The sequence below is a fragment of the Triticum aestivum genome, chromosome 4A (assembly GCF_018294505.1).
Source record: "Triticum aestivum cultivar Chinese Spring chromosome 4A, IWGSC CS RefSeq v2.1, whole genome shotgun sequence".
NCBI lineage: Eukaryota > Viridiplantae > Streptophyta > Magnoliopsida > Poales > Poaceae > Triticum > Triticum aestivum.
In genome coordinates, this window is record NC_057803.1 from 328260926 (window position 1) to 328270461 (window position 9536).

Consider the following 9536-nt stretch of genomic DNA (forward strand, 5'->3'; position numbering starts at 1 on the left):
ACGCCCTCGCCGCGCCGCCCGTCGCCGACCGGCCGCGCCGTCGCCGTCCCCCTCCTCAGATCCGGCCGGCCCCCCTCCTTCCGCGAGTCCGGCGAGCTTGAAGCTCCGGCCGGTGATCCTCGTCATCCGTGCAACTACAGTAGATCTGGATCTGAGATCCGTTCGGGTTGACTTTTATCCCCAAAACCCTAGTTCATATGCCCTTGTTCATCGTGCTATAACTTTGCATCCGTAACTCTGTTTTGGGCATATAGCATATCAAAATGTTCGTCTCAGAGAGTACATCACTTCATTCCATTGCGTCATTTTCATTTGAGTTCATCCTGATACCCAAAATGCTGTTAGAAGAGAGCTACTTGAGTTAATTGTCAGATCTGCTGCTCCATTTAGTTATTTGTCATTTTTGCCATGATTATTGTGTGCATGATATGCCCATGAGCTCTACATATGTTTTGTTAAGGGTTTTGCCATCTTTCCATAGGCGCAACCCATGTATTTTTGTGATGTATGTGGTGACTATCACAAGCTTGTAAAGTGAGGCACTTGGTAATGCTGATTTCAGGAACTTAGCATATCCACTAAGTCCTTGAGTTGTTTATCTCATGTTGCCATATGTTCATGTTGTTTCCTAGTGACATGTGCCTCTTTTGAGGATGATCAGTAAGGATGTTTTGTTAATCTTGTAGTGCTCTATCCATCCATGTCTTTGTTTGCAATTATGGAGCACCCTAACTTGAGTCAATCGAGCTCTACTATTTCTACTTCGTGAATCTGGGCAGATTTTCTACTTGTTAGCGATTTTGCCAAGGATGTTGTAGTTGATCCGTGCATGCTATGCTATTGTTCTTGCCATGTCTAGCTTTCATTTTGTGTATTCTTGATGGGTGTATGCTTATCTTGTCATGACTTGCTCTGTAGTGAGTGCATCGAGCTCGTAAATATGCCTACTTGATATCTGTTTCAGCATGCTCCAGTTTTCACCAAGTCTGAGAACTGATTATGTTTTTGCCATGTTCACATGCTTGCAATTGTATTTTCTGATCCCTTTTGGCTCAAGGTCACTAAGGGACTTTTGTTAAGCTCTTTGAGTAGCTCCATGCCATGCTTTACTTTGCCATGTTAAGGTCCTGTAGCATATAGTTTTGTTGCTCTAAAGTGTGCTACCTGATCTGAAATTCCAGACAAGTGTTAATTTCACTAAGTCTGAAATCTGTTTACCATATGCATTTTTGCCATGCTTGTTTGAACCTGTTAATGGGTGTATTGGCCGTAGCTCAGTGCTTGACTTTTGTTAAGAATCTTTAATGAATCCCTTCCATGTATTTTGATGCCATGTTTGGGTGATGTAGCATGTTCATCTTGTTGCATTTAGATGGCTACTTGCTGTAAATCGCAGAACGTGGCCATATTTGAATCCTTGCCATTTCCAAACCGTAACTCCGATTCCGGCGTTCTTTATATCGTTTTCAAGCGATTTCATCTCATCTTTCCAGTGGCACACTTGTATTCCCAAGTTGAGGCCAGGTTCATGCATCCCTTGTCAAATCTTGCATATGCATCACATAATGCATCCCGTATAGCATACCATCCTTGCATCATGTTGTTTGAGTTTGCACGTGGTTGATTGTATTTCGTTTGCTTGTTTGTCTTGTTTGGGTAGAGTCGGGATACGAGTTCACTAACGAGGAGCCCGTTGAGTTTGCTTTCGAGGATCCAGTCAACTCTGACAACTTTGCAGGCAAGATGATCATACCCTCGAAATCACTACTATCTTTGCTTTGCTAGATGCTCGCTCTTTTGCTATGCCAATGCTACGATTCCTATCACTTGCTTTCAAGCCTCCCAAAATGCCATGTCAAACCTCTAACCCACCACATCCTAGCAAACCGTTGATTGGCTATGTTACCGCTTTGCTCAGCCCCTCTTATAGCGTCGCTAGTTGCAGGTGAAGATTGGAGGTCGTTCCTTTTTGGAACATTATTTACTTGTTGGGATACCATTATATAATCTTGTTATCTTAATGCATCTATATACTTGGTAAAGGGTGGAAGGCTCGGCCTCTCGCCTAGTGTTTTGTTCCACTCTTGCCGCCCTAGTTTCCGTCATATCGGTGTTATGTTCACGGATTTTGCATTCCTTACGCGGTTGGGTTATAATGGGAACCCCTTGACGGTCCGTTTTGAATAAAACTCCTCCAGCAATGCCCAACCTTGGTTTTACCATTTGCCACCTAGCCTTTTCCCTTGGGTTTCGCGGAATCAAGGGTCATCTTATTTTAAACCTCCCCGGGCCAGTGCTCCTCTGAGTGTTGGTCCAACCTAGAGCACTGTGCGGGGCCGTCCCTCGGCAACTTGGGTTACTTTGGCTCCCGTACGCTTAGCTTATCCGATGTGCCCTGAGAACGAGATATGTGCAGCTCCTATTGGGATTTGTCAGCACAGCGGGTGGTGTTGATGGACTTGTTTTACCATTGTCGGAGTTGTCTTGAAGAACCGGGATACCGAGTCTGATCGGAACGTCTCGGGAGGAGGTCTATTCCTTCGTTGACCGCGAGAGCTTGTCATGGGCTAAGTTGGGACTCCCCTGCAGGGATTTGAACTTTCGAAAGCCGTGCCCGCGGTTATGGGCATATGGGAATTTGTTAATGTCCGGTTGTAGATAACTTAAACCTTAACTTAATTAAAATGAATCAACTGAGTGAGTTACCGTGATGGTCTCTTCTCGGCGGAGTCCGGGAAGTGAACACTGTGTTGGAGTAATGATTGCGCAGGTTGCCCTCTAGTTTCTCGCTCGCGCTTTGCCTTCTCTTCTCGCTCTCTTTTGCGAACAGGATAGCCACCATATATGCTAGTCGCTTGCTGCAGCTCCACTTTTATTTACCTTGCCTTACCTATGAGCTTAAATAGTCTTGATCGCGAGGGTGCGAGATTGCTGAGTCCCTGTGGCTCACAGATTACTATTACACCAGATGTAGGGCCTGATGATTCCGCTCCAGGTGACACGCTTGAGCTCAAGTGGGAGTTCGACGAGGACTCTCAACGTTACTATGTTTCCTTTCCTGATGATCAGTAGTGGTGCCCAGTTGGGGTGATCGGGACCGTGTCGCTTGTTGGGTTATCTTTTATTTTGGCACCGTAGTCGGGCCATGAGTGTTTGGATGGTGTAATGTTATTTATGTACTTGATTGACGTGGCGAGTGTAAGCCAACTATGTTATCTCCCCTTTTATTATCTATATATTACATGGGATGTTGTGATGATTGCCTAACTTGCGACATTGCTTTCAATGCGATTATGCCTCTAAGTCGTGCCTCGACACGTGGGAGATATAGTCGCATCGAGGGCGTTACAAGTTGGTAATCAGAGCCTTCCCCGACCTTAGAAGCCCCATTGCTTGATCATTTTTTAGCGGCCGAGTTGTGTCTAGAAAAATGTTTTGAGTCATTTAGGAATTATATATCGGAGAGTTTAGGAATTCCTTTTACTTCCCAGTCTCCTCATCGCTCTGGTAAGGCATCCTGACGTAGAGTTTTGACTCTTCTCTTCTCAAATTTCACTAAAAAAATTTAGGATCACGCGGGTATCTTGGAATCGTTCCGATGGTTTTATGATGAGAACATTGTCTTGGTGCCTCCTGTCAGGGGTTTTGGGGAAGTGTCCCGGGGAGTTGAGCTCTGAGGTGTTGTCGTCATAATTTTATCGTTGCAATTCTGGAATACCTGAGTTTAGTACGCCGACATCGAAAATCTCTTTTATGCAGTTCGTTGGTGAGATAACCTCGACGCCACCCAGTACTGGGGCGGGAGTTCGGGAGTATCGCCATAACTTGTATAACGGATTCTTTTCGAAGGTTGAGGTAGATGGTTTCCGAAGTTTTTCTCGGTTATGTGTTGAAGGATGGATACAGCTGGATGTAGGATTTGCTAGATTTGGGTGAGATATTATGCTTCCCCTGTATCCCCAACACCTGATTGCATAATCGGAAAGGTTCGGAAATTTCATAGGTGGGAATTCTTGTAGCTCTAGTTCTTCTTCCAGGGGTATTTGGTTTGAGATTGGGATTTCTTACCGAGTATTCGTTCTTGATCCGTACCTTGTTGATTTATTTCTCTACCTATATTCTAAGTGGCTTCTCAATTTATGGATATGTGACCATTTCAAGAGGAATGCATTCGCTCATTTTGTTCGGATGTGAAGACTTTATGTTGCAATTTTCATTCTGTTGGATTCAGCGTCATTTTATCTGTCTATGTGCTAACGGTGGTCAACCTCTTCAGGATGGCTCCCGCTAAGAGCACCAGTCAGAATCAGAATCAAGATCCGCCACCACCTCCCCCTCCTCCGGAGGCATGGCAAGCTGTGATGGCCGCAACCAATGCAAACACACAATTGATCATGCAAATTCTTCAAGAGCGAAATCAAGGCAACCAAGGGAACCAAGGCAACAATCAGAATCACTTTGCTACACTCAACCAATTCCTTGCTAACGGGCCAAAGACTTTTAGCAATTATGTTGAGGCAACTGATGCTGACAATTGGCTCGTGGATCTGTGTAAGCATTTCGAGTGCAGTAACGTCAGGCCTGAGGACTTTGTCAAGTTCGCTTCCTTCCAACTCAAAGATCAAGCTGCAGAATGGTTCCAGCAATACAAGGATTCCAGAGGTGGACGTGTTATTACCTGGGATGAATTCCGTCAAGATTTCAGAGCTCACCATATCCCTCAGAGCGTGGTTGAAAGCAAGCGTGAGAAATTCCGCAACCTGAAGCAAGGCTCTTTGTCTGCCTATGACTACAACAAGTTGTTTCAGAAGCTCGCCCGCTTTGCCAAGCAGGACGTCCCTGATGAGAAGAGCATGATATACCAGTTCAGGGGTGGTCTCAGAGAAGAAATTCAGCTAGCTCTTGTTCTCTTTGAGCCCTTGAGGTACGATGAGTTCTACAACATGGCATTGAAGCAAGAGGCCGCTCAATTGAGGTGTGATGCTTCCAAGAAGCGAGTCAAAGACACTACTCCTTCTTCCTCTACTCAAGTGGCCAAGCAGCAGAAGTATTGGCTTCCTCCTCCTCCGTTCCGGCAGCCGTATCAGCATAAGAGCAAAGGTGGCAGTGGATCTTCCAACCCACCCAACCCTGGTTTTCAGAACAAGACTTCGTCTCAAGCTCCAAGATCGAGTGCTCCGTACCACCGTCCGCTTTCAGAGGTCACGTGCAACAAGTGCCAACAGAAGGGTCACTATGCCAACAAGTGTCTCAACCAGAGGCGTCTCCCTCCTCCTCCTGTGAGATCGGCAAGTACAGCTGTGGTCAAGCATAACCCCAAGCACGCTAAGGTCAACTTGCTGAATGCAGCTCAGGCAGAGGACTCATCAGATGTCATCATGGGTAACTTTCCAGTTAACTCTTTTCCCGCAAAAGTTCTTTTTGACACTGGTGCATCGCATCGTTTCATGTCAAGATCATTTGTTTCCAAGCATGACTTCGTTTCGCAAATGTTGGGTAAACCTATGGGAGTGGTTTCTCCGGCTAAGTCTATGAGGGCTACTTCAATAGTCCCAGATATTTCTATCATGATGGGTGATTTCAAGTTTCTAGCTTCCCCAATGGTTCTTGGTAACTCGGATATTGATCTTATTCTCAGGATGGATTGGATTTCTAAGCACAAGGCTCAGCTTGATTGTGCAGCCAGGCAGGTTCAATTGACTCATTCGTCTGAGGATGTAATTGTCTTTGCCGCGTATGATGATACCATCCGTCTATTTTCTCTCAATGAGAAGGGTGAACTGGATGCTATCTCGCAAATTCCAGTCGTTTGCGAATATCAAGACGTCTTTCTAGAAGAGTTTCCAGGAATGCCTCTGCACTGGCCAGTTGAATTCGTCATCGATCTTGAGCCTGGCACGGAACCTGTGTGCAAGCGTCCTTACAAGCTCGGACCTGAAGAGTTGAAGGAGCTAAAGAAGCAACTCGATATTCAAGAGAGAATGGGTCTCATCCGGCCTAGTTCTTCTCCGTGGCGTTGTGGTGTTCTTTTTGTGAAGAAGAAGGATGGAACGGACCGACTTTGTGTTGATTACCGTCCATTGAACAAGAAGACCATCAAGAACAAATACCCACTTCCCAACATCAACGAGCTGTTCGAACAACTCAAAGGTGCCCAAGTATTCTCCAAGCTTGATCTCCGTATGGGTTATCATCAGATTCGAATCTGTGAGCAAGATATTCCCAAGACGGCTTTCAGGACAAGCTATGGTTCATATGAATACACTGTCATGTCTTTTGGCCTCGTCAACGCTCCTCCGACGTTCTCTCGCATGATGAACTTCATCTTCAATGCCTACACCAATGACTTTGTTTTGGTCTATCTCGACGACATTCTGGTTTTCTCGAAGAACAAGGAAGATCATGCCAAGCACTTGCGTTTGGTACTCGATAAGTTGAGGGAACACAAGTTCTACGCCAAGTTCTCCAAGTGCGAATTTTGGCTCGATGAGGTTCTTTATCTTGGTCATATCATCTCTGCCAAGGGCATTGCCGTGAATCCTAAGAAGGTGTCTGCAATTGTGAATTGGGAACCTCCTCAGAAGTGAAGCAACTCCGTAGCTTCCTCGGTCTCGCAAGCTACTGTCGAAGATTCATTGAAAACTTTTCTAAGATCGTGAAGCCTCTCTCAAATCTTCTTCAGAAGCACGTCAAGTACGTTTGGTCTCCGGAGTGTGACATTGCTTTCAACACTTTGAAAGATAAATTGATCACTGCTCCAGTTCTGACTCCGCCTGATGAATCCAAGCCGTACGAGGTCTTTTGTGATGCCTCTCTCCAAGGTCTTGGCGCAGTGTTGATGCAAGAGAAGAAAGTTGTTGCTTATACCTCTCGCCAGTTGAAGCCCAATGAGAAAAACTACCCCACTCATGATCTCGAGTTGGCGGCAGTTGTGCACGCTCTTTTGACTTGGAGACATCTCTTATTGGGAAGAAAAGTGGACATTTTCACTGATCATAAGAGTCTCAAGTACATCTTCACTCAGCCTAATCTCAACCTCAGGCAAACTCGATGGGTCAAAATGATTCAAGAGTATAATCCAAGTATCGAGTATACTCCAGGCAAGGCCAATGTGATTGCTGACGCATTGAGCAGGAAAGCTTATTGCAATAGTCTGATTCTCAAGCCTTATCAACCCGAGCTTTGTGAACCTTTCCGCAAACTTAATCTGCAAGTTGTTCCTCAAGGTTTCCTCGCCAACCTTCAAGTCTCTCCTACCTTGGAAGACCAGATTCGACAAGCTCAGCTTCTTGATGCTATGGTGAAAAAGGTGAAGATTGGGATTGCCAAGAGTCAACCCAAGTACAAGTGCTACCGCCTTGATGACAAGGATACTCTCTTCTTCGAGGATCGTATTATTCTACCCAAAGGTGACCTCCGTAAAGTGATCATGAACGAGGCTCACAATTCTCTCCTCTCCATCCACCCTGGGAGCACGAAGATGTATCAGGACCTCAAGCAGGCTTATTGGTAGACTCGAATGAAGCGCGAGATTGCTCAATTCATGAACGAGTGTGATGTCTGCAGAAGAGCGAAGGCAGAACACCAAAGGCCAGCTGGTCTCCTCCAACCTCTTGCCATTCCAGAATGGAAGTTTGACCACATTGAGATGGACTTCGTGACTGGGTTTCCAAAGTCCAAGCGTGGCAATGATGCTATATTCGTTGTCATCGACAAACTCACCAAAGTGGCTCATTTTCTGCCTATCAAAGAGTCAATGACTGCAGCTCAATTGGCGGAACTCTATACCTCTCGAATTGTCTCTCTGCACGGTATTCCTCAAGTGATCTCTTCAGACCGTGGCAGCATCTTTACCTCCAAGTTTTGGGATTCTTTTCAGAAGGCCATGGGCACCAACATCCGCTTCAGCACAGCTTTCCATCCTCAAACTAGCAGTCAAGTCGAGCGTGTCAACCAGATTCTTGAAGATATGCTCAGGGCTTGTGTGATCTCCTTCGGCATGAAGTGGGAGGATTGTCTTCCTTATGCTGAATTCTCCTACAACAACAGTTTTCAAGCAAGTTCGGGCAAGGCCCCATTTGAAATCCTGTATGGCAGGAAGTGTCGTACCCCTCTCAACTGGTCTGAAACCGGTGAACGTCAGCTTTTGGGTAATGACTTAATCACAGAGGCAGAGGAGATGTGCAAAGTCATTCGAGATAACCTCAAAGCAGCCCAATCCCGCCAGAAGAGCTACTATGACAGTAAGCACCGTGATTTGGCTTTCGAGATCGGAGATCATGTTTACCTCCGCGTCTCTCCTATGAAAGATACTCGTCGCTTCGGTATCAAAGGGAAGCTTGCCCCCAGATACGTGGGACCTTTCAAGATTGTCAGCAAGAGAGGCGATCTCGCCTATCAACTCAAGCTTCCTTCTAACTTTGCAAATGTTCATGATGTGTTCCATGTCTCTCAGCTCCGAAAGTGCTTCAAGACTCCTGACCGCACCGTCAACTTCGAGGACATTGAGCTCCAAGAAGATCTCTCTTACCGTGAGCACCCAGTTGCTATTCTTGAAGAGACTGAACGCACTCGCAACAAGTCAATCAAATTCCTCAAAGTCAAGTGGTCACACCATTCCGACCATGAAGCTACCTGGGAACGCGAGGATCACCTCCGTTCTGAGTACCCGGCGTTCTTTCAGTCCTAGATCTCGGGACGAGATCCTTTCGTAGTGGTGGAGTGTTGTAACACCCCGGATATGACTTTCCCAATATGTATTCCAACTCTTGCCGTTTCCGGCCTTAAGTTATTTTATTTTCTCGGGATCGGGTCTTTGTCTCGGTGTGTTGTTATCGTTGTCATGCATCTCATATCATGTCATCATGTGCTTTGCATTTGCATACGTGTTCATCGCATGCATTCGAGCTTTTCCCCGTTGTCCGTTTTGCATTCCGGCGCTTCGTTCTCCTCCGGTGGTCATTTCTACCTTTCTTTCGTGTGTGGGGATTAAACATTTCTGGATTGGACCGAGACTTGCCAAGCGGCCTTGGTTTACTACTGGTAGACCGCCTGTCAAGTTTCGTATCATTTGGACTTCGTTTGATACTCCAACGGTTAACCGAGGGACCGAATAGGCCTCGTGTGTGTTGCAGCCCAACACCCCTCCAAGTTGGCCCAAAACCCACCTAAACCCCCTCCATCATCTAGAGCGTTCGATCACGATCGCGTGGCCGAAAACCGCACCTCATTTGGACTCTCCTTGCTCCTCCTATGCCTATATAAAGACCCCCTCCGAAATTCGGATCCCCTTCTTCCCCGAAACCCTAGAATCAGCTCCCCTCGCCGCCGGACATGTTCGAATCGGGCTGGACACGTTCGCCCGATCCGCCGCCACCACTCAGCTCGCGCCACGTGGCCCATCGCCGCCTCCCTCCGCCACCGGCCCGGGAAGCCCGGATCGGGCCCCCGCGGCCCAAGCCGGTGCGCCGCCCCGCGGCTTCGTCTCCCCCGCGCCCGAGCCGCCACCTCACCGGCCAGCTTCATCTCCGGCCGAT